At 37.0% G+C, this 18,224-nt stretch overlaps 1 protein-coding gene and 1 long non-coding RNA gene across 3 annotated transcripts in view; both read left to right on the forward strand.

The window, feature by feature from the left end:
• LOC114524882 (spermidine synthase-like) overlaps positions 1 to 10,696 on the forward strand; it is a 40,222-nt gene extending 29,526 nt beyond the window's left edge. The window contains exon 16 of one of the 2 annotated variants that reach the window (XM_028546094.1): positions 6,859 to 10,696. The gene's annotated coding sequence lies outside the window, so the exon portion shown is untranslated. Of the gene's footprint in view, positions 1 to 3,685; positions 3,707 to 6,858 lie in introns of those variants that run through there. The other variant, XM_028546095.1, reaches the window with a different exon arrangement.
• Positions 10,697 to 11,302: 606 nt separating this feature from the next.
• On the forward strand, positions 11,303 to 15,767 carry LOC114524878. The gene is made up of 4 exons (XR_003687131.1): positions 11,303 to 12,726; positions 12,880 to 12,958; positions 14,608 to 14,814; positions 15,489 to 15,767. It is a non-coding gene; the product is annotated as an uncharacterized LOC114524878 (long non-coding RNA).
• Positions 15,768 to 18,224: the final 2,457 nt, after the last annotated feature.

Raw genomic sequence — 18,224 nt, forward strand, 5'->3', positions numbered from 1 at the left:
GAAGACCGATAAAATTATTTTATAATAAATAAACGGCTTTCGCTTTGTCAACCGGTGTGCCTCCCATGCGGAAAAACACATACGTTGGACCGGATTTTGTTCTAATATATATAAAGTAAACGTGATTATAATGAAACTGCCTCATCGCCATTTCGATATACTGACGTTCAAAGAGGTTTTTACACTTAATTACAAAGGCATAGGTATATGCATGACAAGGTTTGCTAATAAAACCGGGAGTGGCCTTTCTAGCATCCGCATAATAATTATATCCAAGACATGCATGGAAAACCCCACTTAGTTAAACATGGATACAATGTCTTGAAATATATAGCCATATTATTTAGCAGATATATTATTTCAACGTATTACAGACTGTTGCAGATGAACCCATGGCAGAACATATCTCAAATATCGTTTTAATTTCATTCGCATATAACATTACTTCAGCTCTAAACTCGTATGTTTGCGATGCTCCGGATTATGAAATGTATTTTTGCGGACGAATAAATTTCCAGAATTTAGCGATAACACCTACCTAGATGCGGAAATGAGGACATATTTTTGTCGTTCACTGCTCCGGTGTCTGAACCATGTCTGGGTATTCTTGTGTCTGTGTAATCTGAGTATTCATTTGTGATAGCGCGGGCATTTTATTATATCACACAACCACGTGATACTATATCACCTGATAAGTCACAATTTTCTGCATTGTAGCATTCTCGAATAGCTTATGTTACATGTTGGCAGCTGTTCCATTATATTGCTATAAAAGGATTGGCTAAACTACTTTTTTTTATGTGAAAGGAAGAAATCTCTGAAACAGTCTTGCAATTTCAACTGCCGATCGCCGAAATCTTCCTACTTCCATGTTTACATGAGAAGATCATGGACTAACTTCCTTGACGTCATTGCAGCGACAGCTATTTATCTAAATGGTCCGCTTTTTCTTAAGGCTAATACCGCAATTTCAAAACAGAACATAACCCGTGATTACGGGATTCATGAGATAGAAGTTTAAACTGACGTGTATATATATCAGCCATGATATGCGACTGGTTGCAAGCCCTTCGTGTGCACCAGGTCTATGACCTGAGTTGTAGTGTACCTGCTAAGTTTATCGGAATGTTTCTTTAACTCTTTTCGCATCTGACCTTTATGATTTCAAGCAAAGCCAAAGCGTTTCCTCGGAAAAATAAAATGCCACGTTAATCTTAGGTTAAGCTCTCGGCTCTGGCACAACGCATCACGCGATATTTCAGTTTTACTGTTTGATTCTTTGTGCGAATTAAGCAACATTCGTACGTTTTAACCTCGTTCTTCAAAATCATGTCCGCGAACAACCGAGTTCACACAACCAACACAAGTGCGCTAGGGAAATGTCGACAAAGTATCAGTGCACATGAGATTCTGATGCCACTATAGTCTTTACTCTAAAACTCATTTTTTCTTCTGCACTGTTATGATTCATTATTTCAATTTAATCTTGCATCTGGAATTTTGTGTATTTATCAATGAATCATTATCCCGGAAAGGTTTTTTTTCTCTCTATAGGTTTCAAAAATGCAATCATGCATGCTTACCTTTCCAATAAACGCCGTAGAGAACATGCATGCCAAGGTGCACGACTGACCTAAGCAAAGATGCTCAAAGCTGGTTGTTGACACTGATTGACATTCCTTTAATTATTGTAAGCACTTGCGGCGTATGAGCGATCGAGCTGGGGCATACTGAGTGGGAGTGCACCCACGTAGCCGGAATAACGAACAGTCACGTTTAAAATAAGCGCAGTATGCAATCTCAAAATAGAACACCGTTGGTGAAAATAACAGTTATATTATGTGCCCTATAGCCAACAGCGTATAGTTCAACAGAGATTCCTCTTCCAATTTAATCAGTCGTGATACTCAGAATCTCGATGAGACGATCGAACTTTCTAGATCCATGCATTCAAGTGTACGACGCACTTGTGTCAACGCATGAAGCATCGTTTGCCTGAAAACAATGATAAACTTAAACGAAATCCGGTCTCTTATGATTCACTAAACCTACTACATATATGAAACTGATCGTATTGTATTAATGATCTAATGCTATTCCTCTATGCAATTATGACTTAAACAATAGCATGAAGAAGTTCCAGAAGACCCGTGTTTCCGAGAGTAATGTCTTTAATCACTTGTCCAATCCGCATGTTTACGTAGGAATCATCACTTGTTTATGTTTGGGGGACAATTTATCCTAGAGCTGTTTTAACTCAACGTTAAAAAGACGATCGAGTTGGTATTTACGAAGAGGAAGAGTTTATATTTTGTTATAAATAAAAGCTAGGAAGAGTTAGATCGAGGACGCGGACGCGGAATTAAGAAACTTGATGCACTAAAACAAGATTAGCAAACTCACGAGAACGACGTATAACACACTTTCGTTCTTCTAATCCTGCCTTAATTTAGCCTATATGCGACGATAGAAACATCTATGCACATCTATAGTTCTATACATTTGCAACATCTGTCATTTGTGCCATGTTGTTAACTGTTCTACCGTACCACATTGTAAATACCCCTATCTTCTTGTAAATAATTTCATTTATTATACAATATTACAGAGTAAGTGCCGAAAATCACTTTCGATTTTCGAAATTTCGCAGCACATACATATATCGACTAAAGCTGTCCCTTGCATTCTTATTCATACCCTTTTTTCCATTATTTTTTCTGTTGTTTATTGCATATATATAGCCGGTTGATCGCGGCTATACGTAGCTATACTCCTTGGACTAACTTTCAAACGAAAGGCTTTGCTCGAAACATCGAAACTATACATGCAAATGCCATGGTCATACTCTGTCCAATTTTACTAGGCTAATCAGTGCTATAGTTTTGTCTAATTGACAAGTTAATCTAACAGGAATATAACGAACTACTTTCACAGTCAGTCCTTACGAAAACCAAATGTGTTCAAAACTCTACAGCTCTACACTCGTGCCAAATCGCCTACATGCATATATAGCATTGACTGCTGTATATCATATTTGATTTTGAGGAGTTTCTTGTATAAATTCCTTGTCCATGAACATTGCTATGGGCATGTTTTGCATATTTTGACAAGTAGTACGTATTGCATGTCTTAAAAAATACATGCATAGTCATAGAACAAAGAAAGGCTAATGGAAGCATTCTGCGAGCAGAGATTGTGACTGTCAACAATGATATGTTATGAAGTGTATAAATTTTCCGTTCAGATAATTGAAGAAAGTAAATATTTCTACAATAATTCATGAGTTGTTTAAGCTATGTCGATACACCGTCTCTATAATAATATGAGGTGCGTATATATGATTTCAGTGGATATTGGAAACATGACAAAAATATTCGTAAATAAAATCTATAGAGTTCACGAAAAGGAAGTGCGAACTCTGTGCAACGAAATACTTACACACGGAGACAATAAACTTTGAGTTATTTTGTTTTCTAGTGTTGTTTAGTGTAAGGAAATTTCGCTGAATTTGCATAGGTTTCAGAAAACTCATGCACGCATTGCATTATATTTTAGAATTCGATTAATTGACGCTCGTGACAAGACATGTGCTAATCATGTAAACTAGTCACGAAAGAGGGAACTAAATGTCAATAGAAGTATAAGACCTACCTGCCGCTTATATTTTCATAATATCTCTTTTTAGATCTCAGAATTCACGTCGAAGTTTGTATTCCGTCGTTATATTATTTAAGGAAGTAACTTCCATGCATGTGCTTTAAATATTGGACGCCTTGCATCAGCATTGTTCCCAAAATTGTTCGAAGTTGCATTTATTCTTTTAAAGACATATAACACTGGTGAGAGCCCAAATATCTTTCATTCTATATTCATTTCATCTTACTCGAACATTTAAGTAATTTAACGATGGTTTATATTCTAGCTGTTGTTTAGACTATATGGTTTCGAACTTCAGATGAGTGGCACTGCAACCCAATACTCTCAAACGTCTGTTGTCAGTGTTGATAATGATGATGATTGTGAATTTGAATTTCGTGGCTCCGCCTTATTTAATCCGAATGTACATGCAATGAACTATAGACAATATGTCTATGTTTGGCCATACTGATCAGGGGGAAATGAAAACATACTTGAAATTCAACTCTCGCCCAAAGTACAGCTATTTATTATGGTCAAAACATGCGTTATATGATATAATGAAATTCCACTATAAAACACGAAAGGACTTAGCATAATCCAAGAGCTACAAATCTTGTTCCCACTGTTAAATGCAATGTATTCACTAGAATAACATTCAACATGGTAGACCGTGAAAATTTTTCTTGGTAATAATAGGTTTTAAAGAAGGTAGCATATTTTACTGTGGTATAAAATACACTGATAACATATTAAAGGCGTTTTTGCCGGTATTTATAGCAACATGCTACCAAAACAGCCAGTTTATAGATTATTTTCTGACTCTAATAATATACTTTTCTACAGATTAGCATGCATGCATATATATATAGTATACTAAGTATCTCTCTAGCAGACGACATGCATGCAGTCTTGGAAAATGATTCAATGAGGGCATGATATTTTAATCATAGAATGCGGCATTTTCGTTTAGGAATTTTTCCTCAATTCTACATTCATCGAGACTCTTTATTGAGATAGAGAAATTTAAAAGGCATACTGAACAGTTATCATCCTACCCGGCAGTTATAATATAAACATGAATTAAAAATTATGTATTTTAAAGCAAAATGAAAGAAAATAATACTGTTTTACATGCAAGGAATAAATGTTATCATGACTTCGAGAAGGTGAATCTTTCCTTTCCATAAGGAACGCGACTTAGACACATGCAATGCAGGCTTTAAAAGCCTACGTTTTTCATGAAAACACTGTGCGTGTGGTGTACAATTCAATATCGTGACAATTTGCCATCATCTCAATCTAATCATATTTACCCGGCTGTTTTTGCCGGTATTTATAGCAACATGCTACCAAAACAGACAGTTTATAGATTATTTTCTGGTTCTAATAATATGCTTTTCTACAGATTAGCATGCATATAGTATACTAAGTCTAAGTATCTAACAACATGTAGTCTTGGAAAATGAGGGCATGATCTTTTAATCATAGAATGCGGCATTTTCGTTTAGGAATTTTTCCTAAATTCTACATTCATCGCCGGGGACTCTTAATTGAGATAATTTAAAGGGTATAGCTATATTTGCGAAATTTGAAAACAATTGTATTTGACTAAAGCTGAAAATCGCATTCTAGTGAGATGCTCAGTAAATTTTGAAATCAGTTTTCTGAGGAAGAAATTAATATTTTAAACTTGTGTATGTAGGCTTGTGTATGTTGGAACTCCTCTAGTTCAATTCAGTTTATCCTTACAGCGAAGGCTAGTGGCGATGCATCAGTGCACATAAATGTTCGTAAAATCTATCCCCATGTATGAATTATTATCCAACCTTGTAATTATGGCGTGATTTACAAGTGTGTGCATGAAGATAAATTCTATGTCTATGAAGATAGCATCGACTTCTTATATAATGTAGCGTTAAACTCGGCATATACAACCGCATTCATCATTTGATTAATTTGGAGATGCATTGAGCATCCTGCTTTAAAACTCTTGGCTATTTCAAATGATTCTTAGAAATATTTTTCAGCGCGTGCATGCATGTGCATGAGCCAATTAAAGGGGTCATTATAGGTTGTGTATATTTTTGTAGGCGGATCAAGGCCAGTATATAATGGGGAGAATAATTATGCTTACCGATCGTAGCCATATAGCCATAGGCAAGCGCCAGACGCCGGAAAAATTTTACGCCATATAGCTTATAAGAGATTAAGTAGAAGAAGTTTTTTCCGTATATGTGGCTGTGCAAATGAGGTAAATTACTTTGCAATGATAAAAAGTTAATACGCAAAAAATTGTGTGATCAGCTGTTTATATCAGTTGAAAATTTTAAAGGCTACTTCCTCGAAGTTAAACAACGATCACGCTATAGCTCTTCTGCGATCGAATGCCCTGACACTGACTGCCATTCACTTTGAGATAGCTATACCACATTTTTCAGTTGTTGACTTGTTGTCGTAATTTTATTTCTTCATGTCAATTATTTAATTTTATTACAAAATTGTCATTTTTACATGATGCATATGTTGCAAACAGAAAAACATATAACAGCACAACACCTCGTTTATGTTCTTGTCATTCGGTAAGAGGATTTAGCTGCTTGATATAAAGCGTGTGTGTATGGTTTGCCTGTCAAAGTAATAACTTAATGTGTCCGCTTTTATTATCACGAAACATGTGTAATTAATATTTAGCATAGCCAATATTTTTGGCTAGATATGCATTTATCCACAGCTGTTGCATGTGGTTTCGTAGAATTCTGTTCACGTTTAGAGATACTGATCCCATTAAATTGACAGTAAACTGCCTTTGATTAACAACAGCACTTGAGTTGCAGACATAAAGACTCCAAGAACAAATTATGCACATGGAACACTTTCCAAAGTGCTGCAAATTTAGAATTCTTTGCTTACATTTAAAGGGCAGATCTATAGGCCTATATATATATATGAACGTTATCTTGTTGACATTCCCTATAGAATCAATTCAACTCAATACGAAATCCATTTGCACCTATATATATGCAGCTCATTGTCTATGATAACACCTTTAAAGAGCAATGTTTGCATGTTCAGAATGATATCGCCTGGTTATCAACTCATTCTATCTTTTCTATACTCATTGAACTGCATGAATCCACACTTGTAGTGGAGCTCCACTACTGTGGATAATTCTAGATTCCGCGTTATTTAGAAGAAGGTTGAAACAATATTTTTTTCTAGGTTAAACTTGATCCTAAAGCCGACCAACAACATCTCATTATATACGTGAATCCTCCTATAAGCCTATTGGCAATTGACTCACATTCTGAATATCTCAAATACCAATACCAGCTGAACTGAAAGAATGTACTAATTTTGGAACGTCAGTTGATCCATACCAAGAATAGGTTAGGAGAAGTTTAGAGTGTTGACGTCTTGTTCAGCGTCTACCACGAAGCTATTTAGGAGCGATCTTTTCGTTAGAGGTTGAGATACCCCGGTTCCGGTGTACGGGTACAGGTATCGTACACAGGTGAAACTACGCTGTTATTTATGTAGAAAACCCCTAATACTTCGTGACAGATACCGACAATAAGGTAGTCGGCAACCTCGTCAACGGGGCATTTTCGTTGACGTTTGTCGATTAATAGAGATTATTCGTGTTATTTTTGTTTTGTCAATATTTTAATACCCCTTTCGCAGCATTTTTGTACCCTTTTGAGGTACATATTCATCTTTTTTTACTGCAAATAAATATCACTTATGTGACGTCACATGATGAGGTGTAATAAGACATGCAAGGACCGCCTGCCATGCAGACTATAGCAAGGCAAGATGGTGGTGGCAAAGCAAGATTGCTGTAGTAAGACAAGATTGCTGTAGCAAAGCAAGATGGTGGTGGCAAAGCAGGATTGCTGTAGCAGATGGTGGTGGCAAAGCAAGATTGCTGTAGTAAAACAAGATTGCTGTAGCAAAGCAAGATGGTGGTGGCAAAGCAAGATTGCTGTAGCAAAGCAAGATGGTGGTGGCAAAGCAAGATTGCTGTAGCAAAGCAAGATGGTGGTGGCAAAGCAAGATTGCTGTAGTAAAACAAGATTGCTGTAGCTAGCAAAGAAAGATGGTGGTAGCAAAGCAAGATTGCTGTAGTAAAACAAGATTGCTGTAGCTAGCAAAGCAAGATGGTGGTAGCAAAGCAAGATTGCTGTAGTAAAACAAGATTGCTGTAGCAAAGCAAGATAGTGGTAGTGAAACAAGATTGCTGTAGTAAAACAAGATTGCTGTAGCAAAGCAAGATGGTGGTAGCAAAGCAAGATTGCTGTAGTAAAACAAGATTGCTGTAGCAAAGCAAGATGGTGGTAGCAAAGCAAGATTGCTGTAGTAAAACAAGATTGCTGTAGCAAAGCAAGATAGTGGTAGTGAAACAAGATTGCTGTAGTAAAACAAGATTGCTGTAGCAAAGCAAGATGGTGGTAGCAAAGCAAGATTGCTGTTGCAAAGCAAGATGGTGGTAGCAAAGCAAGATTGCTGTAGCAAAGCAAGATGGTGGTAGCAAAGCAAGATTGCTGTAGTAAAACAAGATTGCTGTAGCAAAGCAAGATGGTGGTAGCAATTAAGCAAGATTGCTGTTGCAAAGCAAGATGGTGGTAGCAAAGCAAGATTGCTGTTGCAAAGCAAGATGGTGGTAGCAAAGCAAGATGGTGGTGGCAAAGCAAGATTGCTGTAGTAAAACAAGATTGCTGTAGCAAAGCAAGATGGTGATAGCAAAGCAAGATGGTGGTGGCAAAGCAAGATTGCTGTAGTAAGACAAGATTGCTGTAGCAAAGCAAGATGGTGGTGGCAAAGCAAGATTGCTGTAGTAAAACAAGATGGTGGTACCAAAGCAAGATGGTGGTAGCAAAGCAAGATGGTGGTAGCAAAGTAAGAAATACTACACGCAGAAAGTAGAAATGTTTAATGGAAATATCCCGCACTACACGCGATGAGTCTGCACAACCTCGTATACCAAGGGTTTTTACCAACGCTCCACGAGTCTAACCCCTGCTATAGGTAACCCCCGTACCATAGCCTAACCCCTACTGTAGCACCACAGCGAAATAACTCTGCATGGGTACTAAGTGGGAGTCTGCAAGGCATTTTGGGCTAGGAAAATGCACGCAGCGAAAGAGTAATAATGTACCTTGTTTATTTAATACAAGCTCGGATAGCACTGTCGTTTTGACTATAGTTTGACTCGTGGAAAGAGAGAAGCGGAGTTTGCCATATGTATGAAACGATATTGCCTGTAACGTCCTATAAACGTCGTGATGATCGTGACATAAATAGTGCACGTGATCTCCTGCGCAGCATAAAAAGAAAATTAGTTTGGGTTAGATGTTCGACTGAATTCCTTACTAGTTTACTAGATGACCTCACCATCCTAGATGAATATACTATGCCTATGACTTTACTCATGGCGACGCATCGAAAATCATTCGACTTCCGATTAAACCATTAATGTTTGTAAATTGTATATATAGTCTCTTTTTAATATATTAATCACGCGATGTTTTGGGTAATAAGAATACGTGACGAATAGATTGAGCATTTAGTGCCGAAACAGCTATTAAACCTTTGCCCAGTATTCGTATTGTTTTTATGCCGAATGTTTGGGCCATACTACATAGTTGTTATATAAAATCGAAAGATAATTTACATTTAATTATATATATAACTAATATAAGCTTACCAATTCACTGAACCAGTCTTTATTGAGTTTATTCTACCGAAGTATGACCAATGTTTATTGCTTTTAGCCTTTTGTGTATTTGTGTCTACCCAATCAGTCGTATTCTATTCATGCGTCGTCAGTGCGCATGTTACATAAGAGTTTAGCCGTTTCTGTTTGACCGTAAGATGATATCAATCCGCTATACGTGATGATACACGTCACTACTTATCATGAACTGTATTGCAGTAAAAATCATTTTAAACTCTAAGAATTAGATATTGCATTTAATGCAAACCTGAAACAAAACCAAGATGAAAACATTAAACATAGATATTAATGTGTAAATGTTATTTGCATGTGAAAATGTGGAATGCATATCTAGAGAACTCCAATAATATTTATAGAAAAATTTATGAAACGAAACTGGGGGGAATTGTAATGTTTGAACCGAGGCCTGATGAAAAAATTACGTAATATTCTTATAAATGATGACTGATCTAAAGACCCTTTTTTGAGCAACGCACCGTGACAATTATGCAGCTAATTGCGACCAGCAATATTTAGTGAATTTATAAAAAGGTACAAAAACGCTTTTGCTGACCGAATGGTTAAAATCGAACCCTTAAACCCCGACACAACCAACCCCGACGATTTTCTGCAGTGCTTTTAAAATAACCTTGGATTAGAATGTCAATTTCTAGATGTTGCATTCTAATGTTCAAGCCTGTAAACTTTTGACATCACCTCATGCCTTTACAGTTGCTTTTGACAGATATGGCTAAGGGTTGAAATATACTCTACATTTGTCTGTCATCGCAACATGCTACCGACTGGCAGGTATTAGTAGTACCCGAGTAACAAAGTATGCATGTAGCTGATTTAAACTCCTGATATGGGTTGTTCGTGTGCTTTGATTTAGGCTTGTGTGACTTCTTTTAACATTATCACCGTTGAACGTCGTATTTATACCATTAAAGCGTTACAGATACAACCAAACATTTCTTCGAATGACATGCAGATTGCAGAATATGATATGCACAGTTTTTAACGGTAAATTGTATGGTTAATTGAAAGTCAAGATTGCCTGAATCTAAATACCACAAAATATTCCCAGAATCCGTCAATGAACTAAAAATACCTCTGCAGACTGTACATTGAATATGTAGAGGTCGAAAGGGCGTGCATGCCAAAACTCAGTTACTATTTTTGGTATTTCTGCGCCAGTTGGGGTGTCTCGTAGTTACTGGTTGAAAGAATGATGAGAAAAAATTCTTTGGCGTGGCAATTGGTTGCTTTAAATTATTTGCATTTCAGGCCAACTATAAGATAAGAAGGTCTGAATGGGGTTAAATGGCTACCAAAATTATTAATATGTCGTAAAAGTGACATTTCTAACTATTTATTGACAAACATAATTGTAATTGCTGAATGACAAATCAATCATTGTTCTTGAAAATGTTTTCTGATAAATGATCAACTACAGTCATGCAGAATGTCCAGTACAGTCAAATTGTCTATATAATTTTCGATGCATTCGTACATGGGCACTGACACACTGTGGCTGAATTTGTTTAGATATATATATAGTAGAGTTCAATTTGGAGTCTGTAGGCAACCAGATTCGTCATTTTGATCAATCCGTTCTGTCGACGCCAGGAACGCCGCAACAGGGGGCAGGAAGGGAAGCAAGGGATGCTGCACGTTTGCCCTTTACGATGAGAGACAAGGTATAGGTCAAAGATGCGCTCTCATTTTAAGGGATTACATTCTATATCTCAAGTAAAAAAGTACAACCATGCGTCCTTACAGAAGTGCCCTTTTGCGAAAATCGCATCCAGGGCCGTAACTAGAACGATAATTGGGGAGGGTGTTTATTCGTATATTCAGTTCTGCCCGACGAATTTCTTTTGCTCACAATGGAAATCCGTCGGGCAGAACTGAATATATGAATAAACACCCCCCCCCCCCAATTATCGTTCTAGCTACGGCCCTGATCGCATCCCCTATTGGCCCTGGTCGACGCCAAGAGCAAAATATGTAGCTTTAAATGTCAAAGGTCTCTTCTTATTTTAATCGCATATAGCTATTCGAAAATGTAAAAGTAAGGAAAAGCCTGATTTTCATTAAGTAATCGGCAGTCGGCGATGGCTATTGTTGGTGATCACTGGAAAACAAAGTGCTTTGTTATTTCTTCATCACCGCCCATCAACAATGTATCGCCAATTTTCGGAGTTTAATGAGAAGCATAATTATTCACTCGTTACTTTTTAGTATGTTTGCTACTCATGGTATATGTATACAGCTTTTGAAAGTCCATTGAAAGTCCATGCCACACTGAGAGTCATTGGTTATAACTTCTCTCGAGTAAAAACGCAACTAATGGCTGCATGCAATACTATAAGCCTAAGATCTTTCTCTTTGCGTTTACAGGCTAATTAGGCTTTGCGACTTAGCGGAGGACACAAATTTTTGTATTGCAGCCATGCATATATATGAATGTATAATAATGCATAAGTCACAGGAGATTATCAGTCATCGATCATTTGAAATTCTTCGCCTATAGATTTGAGACGTGCATGGTTATGCCACCATGTATTGCCCGCGGGCTTTCCTAAACGTCGAAAAAAATTACTAGTACAGTTGAAAAATGATATTTTTTAAAAGTGAACCTTTTGATATATTCGTGTATGATATATGTAGATATCATCGCTGAATCCTCAGTAAACAAAAAGTACAGTTCGGAATTACAAACAAATTACTATTTACCTATCTCAGTTTTCAGGCTTAACAAATATTCATTGATCAGCATCCTGTTTATCTTAACGAAGAGAATACCTACGTGTGTGCAATGCTTTTTAACCAAGCTTGCATGTCTAAACTGAAAAGGGTTATACCTGCTCATATATGTGCACCAGGCCCAAGAAAAACGGACAAAGCTATCAGCAAATAATGCAATTTTCTATCTCTGTTGAACTATACATAGTTTGCCTCATGCAATCATCATTTCAAAGACCGAGACGAGCTCTGGGATATTTCTTATTCTATGCAGTATTTGGTGCATTTTTGAACGAGAAATAATGATTAAAAGGAATTTGCCGCTATTATAGAAACAAATTAGTTTTTGTATCAGACAGATTGGTTCAACATTTTATACATTTTTATTGGTTTTGATTTATCTACAATATATTTCTTACAAATAATTCATCATGCAAATAAACACAGCCGCATTATACTGACATGATAGCATGGATAAATACTTTTTAAAGCAGACATGCACTGTCTCCCCTCATTTGACTGTGGTGCCGAGATCTGGAAGAAAACATCTCATTTAAGTCAGTATTCATTACTATCTCAAAGCATCCGTATCTTCACAGAACGCTGCATGGAAACATTTCTATAAGGTACGTACTCCTGTGCATGGCTGTCACAATAGCCGTGCCTTTAAACATGCCTATTAAATTCAATCCGCACCAGAAATTGCGACCGGACCGAGACTTTTTAGTCAGGATTTTATTGTGAAATGAAAAAATAATTAAGACATTGTCAAATTATAGGGCTTGCAATCAAGATAGAAAATGGCATTAATGTATTTGGTGGTACTGTCCGCTTTTCTTGGACTTGGTGCATGTGGAGGTAAAGCTATATAATTTCGTTTCTTTAATTCTGATTTCTTTGAGCTTAATTTAGGAAATGGGAAAAAAGCGCGATAACTCCACGCTATACTCAAATCAAGGTTCTCATACACCTAGTTCGATGATAGAAAGGTGTAAATTATGGTTACTGCATGCATGATAAAGTAAATACCTCGCCTCGGCCTCTTTCTCGGTAAACATACTTTTTCCCCACGGTAAAAGAAATAATCATTTTGTTACAATGCTTACATATAGTGAAATAGCATGTATATATAGTTGGTATATAATTTATAGATACGGAACCTCCCCATATCACTCGATGATGGTGATATATAAAGATCGAATCGGGCAACAGTAACAAGTGTGCATGCATGCATGGGTTAACTGGCAAGAACCTTATATTTTGTCAATAAGTCGGAAAATTCTCCTGTGATGATGTCAGCTCATCAATCCGGCAGCTATTTTACAGTTCCCGGACAATATCTCGTACAGCTGTGTTGATTTTATTTAATCACCTCATTCAATCACATCAAAAATATATCACCTCATTATATCTTAGATGCAATAAAAGAGCCTTGCAGCTACTGATTAGAATTTCGACTAATTTTAAAGTATTGCATTTTTTTGAATGACCTTATTTTTGACCATTCGCTTTTTGACTAAGGGCGGGTACAAATTTCTTCAGGGTGGGTGCAAATTATTTAGGAGCAGTTTCTCCCCCAAAAATTACAATCTATGAGCTCAACAACTGATGCAAATGTTATTACTTTATGCCAGGTGAAAATTTATAGCATAAATTTAAGAACTTTTGTTTTTATCTTATTTTACTTATCAAAATTTTTACTGTTTCGAATTCGCTAGTCGCTACTTATAAGTTTTCATCGCCGGTATGTATATAGCAATAGACGGTGAAAAGGTTAACCACGCCTCAATTTTTCTGCAGCAATAAATTATATTTCTTTACACTTCTTGAAATGACTTGGGAGACGTTAGTTGTATTTCATCGTAAATTACTAACGCGATAAAAATGTATTCGAATACAGTTGCTTCACTAATATAGATGCAAGAGAAGCTAAGATGAGTGCGATTGATATTACATATTTGAAATTTTTCATGCATCTCTCGATCGTCATCGCGTATGATTACCTGGACTTGCACGTTGGTATTTTTTATTTAACCTTTTTTTTAATTGGCCACTGGTCAGGTTGTCTACACTGCCATTAGGCGGGTTTATCTAGAGGCCTAGATCTGGCCTGAACCATGCTCACATGCACTGTCTTACTTGTTGATGATATCGGATAGCCAAAATAATTGACAAAATATACTTGGAACAAGACCCAAAACACGCTGAAAAGTGGTCAAACTAGTATGGATCATATATACAAAGCATACTATTCAGGTCAACTAGGTAAAGCACTAAAGCCCGTTCACATTACCAAAATCGTGCTCCATGTCAGAACCAGGCCACCTTTACTGTCGGCCTGGATTTTGTGGCCTAGACCAGGTTCAGGCCTTATCTAGGCGGGATGAACAACGTTCACATCTAGGCCTAGGCCTGGTGCAGGCCAGGTCAAGTTTGTAAGAAAATATGCAGCGACACCTTTGCAACGACACCTTTAACTTGCTACTTTATTTATTCTTTTGTTTCAGCAAAAGGCTGTTCTCAAAACGCACCACCCCGCAACGGTGCTCTTGCTTGTCTGAATTTCAACGGTTCACCAGGACTTTGTATAGCCTTTTGTCGAGAGGGTTTCGATTTTGGCTATCGTCCAGCTAATCTTTATTACTGTTCCGGAGGAAATTGGAACGCGTGGCCGCCATTTCCTCGGCTGGACCCACACTGGCCGGACTGTGCAGGTAAAATTACATCAGTCGACAACTGCTAGCTTAATTGCAGCGCGGATTCAGAACCGGCTTTAAAAATCGCTTGGGCAAGGTGTGGTAAGACATGTTTATATATGCCTCGTTCTCTTGTAATTTCTTCACGTTAAGTAATGAACGTTAAAAACATTTTGAAGATCCATACATATCATATATAGTATAGAAATTTTACGATTATTCCCGCCGGATAACTGCATGTATATTATTTTCATACTGCATGTATAATAATCTGAGGATACCATATTTTTCCCAATATATGGATACCATTACATAGCCATGCACTTGATTATACATATAAAAGCGTGTATATTCTCTGGTAGTATTCTCTCCATTACAATGCGGTTTACTTCTAAACATTCGCAATTCTGCGTTATCCAGAACCGTCTCAGCTTCCGATGTTTTCAGTTATACAACGAACAATAAAGAAGTAGAATTCAATCAATTCATACATGTACTACAGATATTTATAAATCATCATCTAAAATTGTTATACCCGGCCGAATTGGAAACAATTTAAATGATTCATGCTCGGCCTTTCTACAGGTATAGCCTAAACATGAATATTAGTAATTTCGTTTTCATCTTAGATTGCATGTCATGCAATTGAGCGTTGTGTGGTGACCAGATTTTTTTTATTTTGCACTTTGCAGCAATGGAAGGCTTTAACACAATGAAGGAAAACTCATACTATTATGCTGGGAAAGTCAGTGCTCCTAAAGTGCAAGATCATCTAAAAGAATCTTTCATTGCCATAGCATCTGACGTTTATTCCGTCCCACGAACGTTCTGCAGTGCGAACCGTTTTTGCAGGTTGGAAAACGTTCAAATATATAGTGGAAAAAGCTTTGGTTCTTAAACCAACAACGCTTGTTCAAGTTTGACAAAAGTTTGTCTATAGCTAAGTCTTGAAATAAAAAATATCTAAAATATGATCGTACGTGTTTTTCTACCCCATTTAGGTAAGGCTTTCTGTTCATACTACATATATAGTTAGAATATTACTGAGCTATATTCACAATTCACATGTGAACATTCAGGGTAAGGTGCATGTAAGCGCTTAACCCGGCAAAATTGCAGTATATACTTTTCGGTCATTTAGCACAATCTATCTCCTTTACTCTATTAGTACCATATATAAGGTAGAAGGATTGGCGTACACAAAATGCACTATAATATCATTTACCAAGAATTTATGTTTGTAACAACAATGGTTTCTAAGAAATTTTTTCAGTAATGGTTGAAAATACAACATTGAGCTACGGGAGAAGGAAGGAAGCCAGGAAGGACATTTGGTTTGTCATGGTTAGTATTGTAGGAGATTAGAACAACGGTATAGCTTTCCTTCACGTAGTCTGCGTTGGGTGAAATTTAGTTGCTATAGACTAGATAACGTCGGCGCGTGCGTGCGTTGCAAGTCTTTTGCTGAAAAAACTATATGAAAGGAAATTAACGAATCCTATATAGGCCATTCTAAGGTTGATTGATAAGTTGACTGATGGTTTGTGTATCAGGAACTTTTGTCTTTCCAATGCCTGCTGAAAAATTTTCACCATTTTCCCCAGTATACTGTGGAATAAATTTCAACACTTATCTAATAAAGAATGTAGTACTGCATTGAAATGCACTAACCCTAGTAGGCGATTTTACACGATGCAATATTTTGGTTTCCAGCCGTTAATTACAAAGCAATCCCTATACGTTGATGCATGTAATGCGAAAGAAAGTACTAGACCAGTTGAGGACCAACACCAACTAAAGCGAAAGAAAGTGAAGTAGCTACTAGTCGCATTCGGCCAGACGGTGTGTTGAATCTGGAAATTTCTTAAGGTATCTAGATCCAAATGTGTTGAATCTGGAAATTTCTTAAGGTAACTCCAAACGGCAAACATTTTTTAAATGCAAATTAATCAGAGGTCATCGTCGCCATAATCATTGTAGCAGTACAAAGGTTTTTCTTTGTTTGTCTTTCAACATGGTGGCCTTTCTTTTTATCTTTTGAATCTCCTAGAACGGACGGAAAGAACGGTTCGTGAAACTTCTGCTTTGACCTTTCTTGACTTCCTTTCGGTGAAAGAACGTCTCGCTGTCTCTTGTCACAAACCATGTTTGATGATTTTTGATGCGATCATCGGTGCACGGAAATCGTCAAACGGATTAAGAGAAAACATGCGATGCGACGAAATTCAACTATAGGCAATGTTTTACAATTCTCGAGACGTCGATACAGATGTTTACTTAAACGAGATCTTACTTCTTCCCGCCCCCCGCCCCGTTGCCTTTGCATCGTTCCAGCGTAATGGCGTGCTCAGTTCTTTTTATAGCTTTTTAAATTGTCGGCTGGACATGGTTCTGACAACGAAAAGCGTTATCAATATATACCTTTCGAGTCAACGGCCCCCTGGAAAACATGTTTCACGGAAATTCTAATTGAAATTGAACTAAAAGGAGAATATAACAGTCCGACATTTGACATCAAGGTTACAATCAAGGATAATGATGTCAGGCAACTCATGGAAACAGCTGAAACGAATAATTCGGGTTCCTACACATAGAATCAATTAACTGTTCGAAAGATTAAGTAAGGCATTGTACAGTCGGCTACACTGTTGCATAACTTGCCCTCCACGGCGGTTGTAATGATAAACGAGCGATGCAGACATTAGGATATTAAGAAAGCTGGCCGCCACAAAGGTATTAAAATATAATATGTATGTATATAGATGTCGCGACATGATGCAAATTACGTCTGCAACTGATTAAACACAAACGTTCGCTGAGCAGTGCCATATATATGGAACCCATTGATGGTTCCGATTTCGCGTCGAGTTATGATATCCCAATGCAGACTACAGTAACAGTATGTAAACAGTAAGTAAAGACTAGATGTAGTTTGAATCTACACAAATGCTAGACCTCCTGCACATTCGCTACTTCGGCAAGCAGAAATTGCAGGGTAATCTCCGTAATCTATTCTGATTTAATTACACAGGCGTTCCCCATATATAGTTGTTGCGATATTTATATTCTTAGACCTTTACTCTATTTCAGCTTGAAAAAAAAGGGAATGAAAAATGTATACTTGTTTATGCGCTTAATATTGAACGCTAGTCTGGGTCGGCACTGAAAGGGTCTTGGCTCTTAATATAATATGCAAGTGATGCAATCACTGATTTAATCTGTGTTTTGTCTGATATTTCAATGATATATATTAAGACTGACTGTTCGGCTTTTTCCAGACCGAATTAGTCATTCAAAACCAGTAAAAAATTTTCTTTACAATGAATTACTTTATGCAAATGTGTCTAATGCATTAAGGCTGGTGCGTGGCTGCAAAGTATAATCTAAAAGTAAAAAGAATGCTTTTTAGAACGAAATGAAAAACGTCA

This window comes from Dendronephthya gigantea, unplaced genomic scaffold (assembly GCF_004324835.1).
Source record: "Dendronephthya gigantea isolate DGI-Jeju-01 unplaced genomic scaffold, DenGig_1.0 000032F, whole genome shotgun sequence".
In the NCBI taxonomy this organism is placed as follows: domain Eukaryota; kingdom Metazoa; phylum Cnidaria; class Anthozoa; order Malacalcyonacea; family Nephtheidae; genus Dendronephthya; species Dendronephthya gigantea.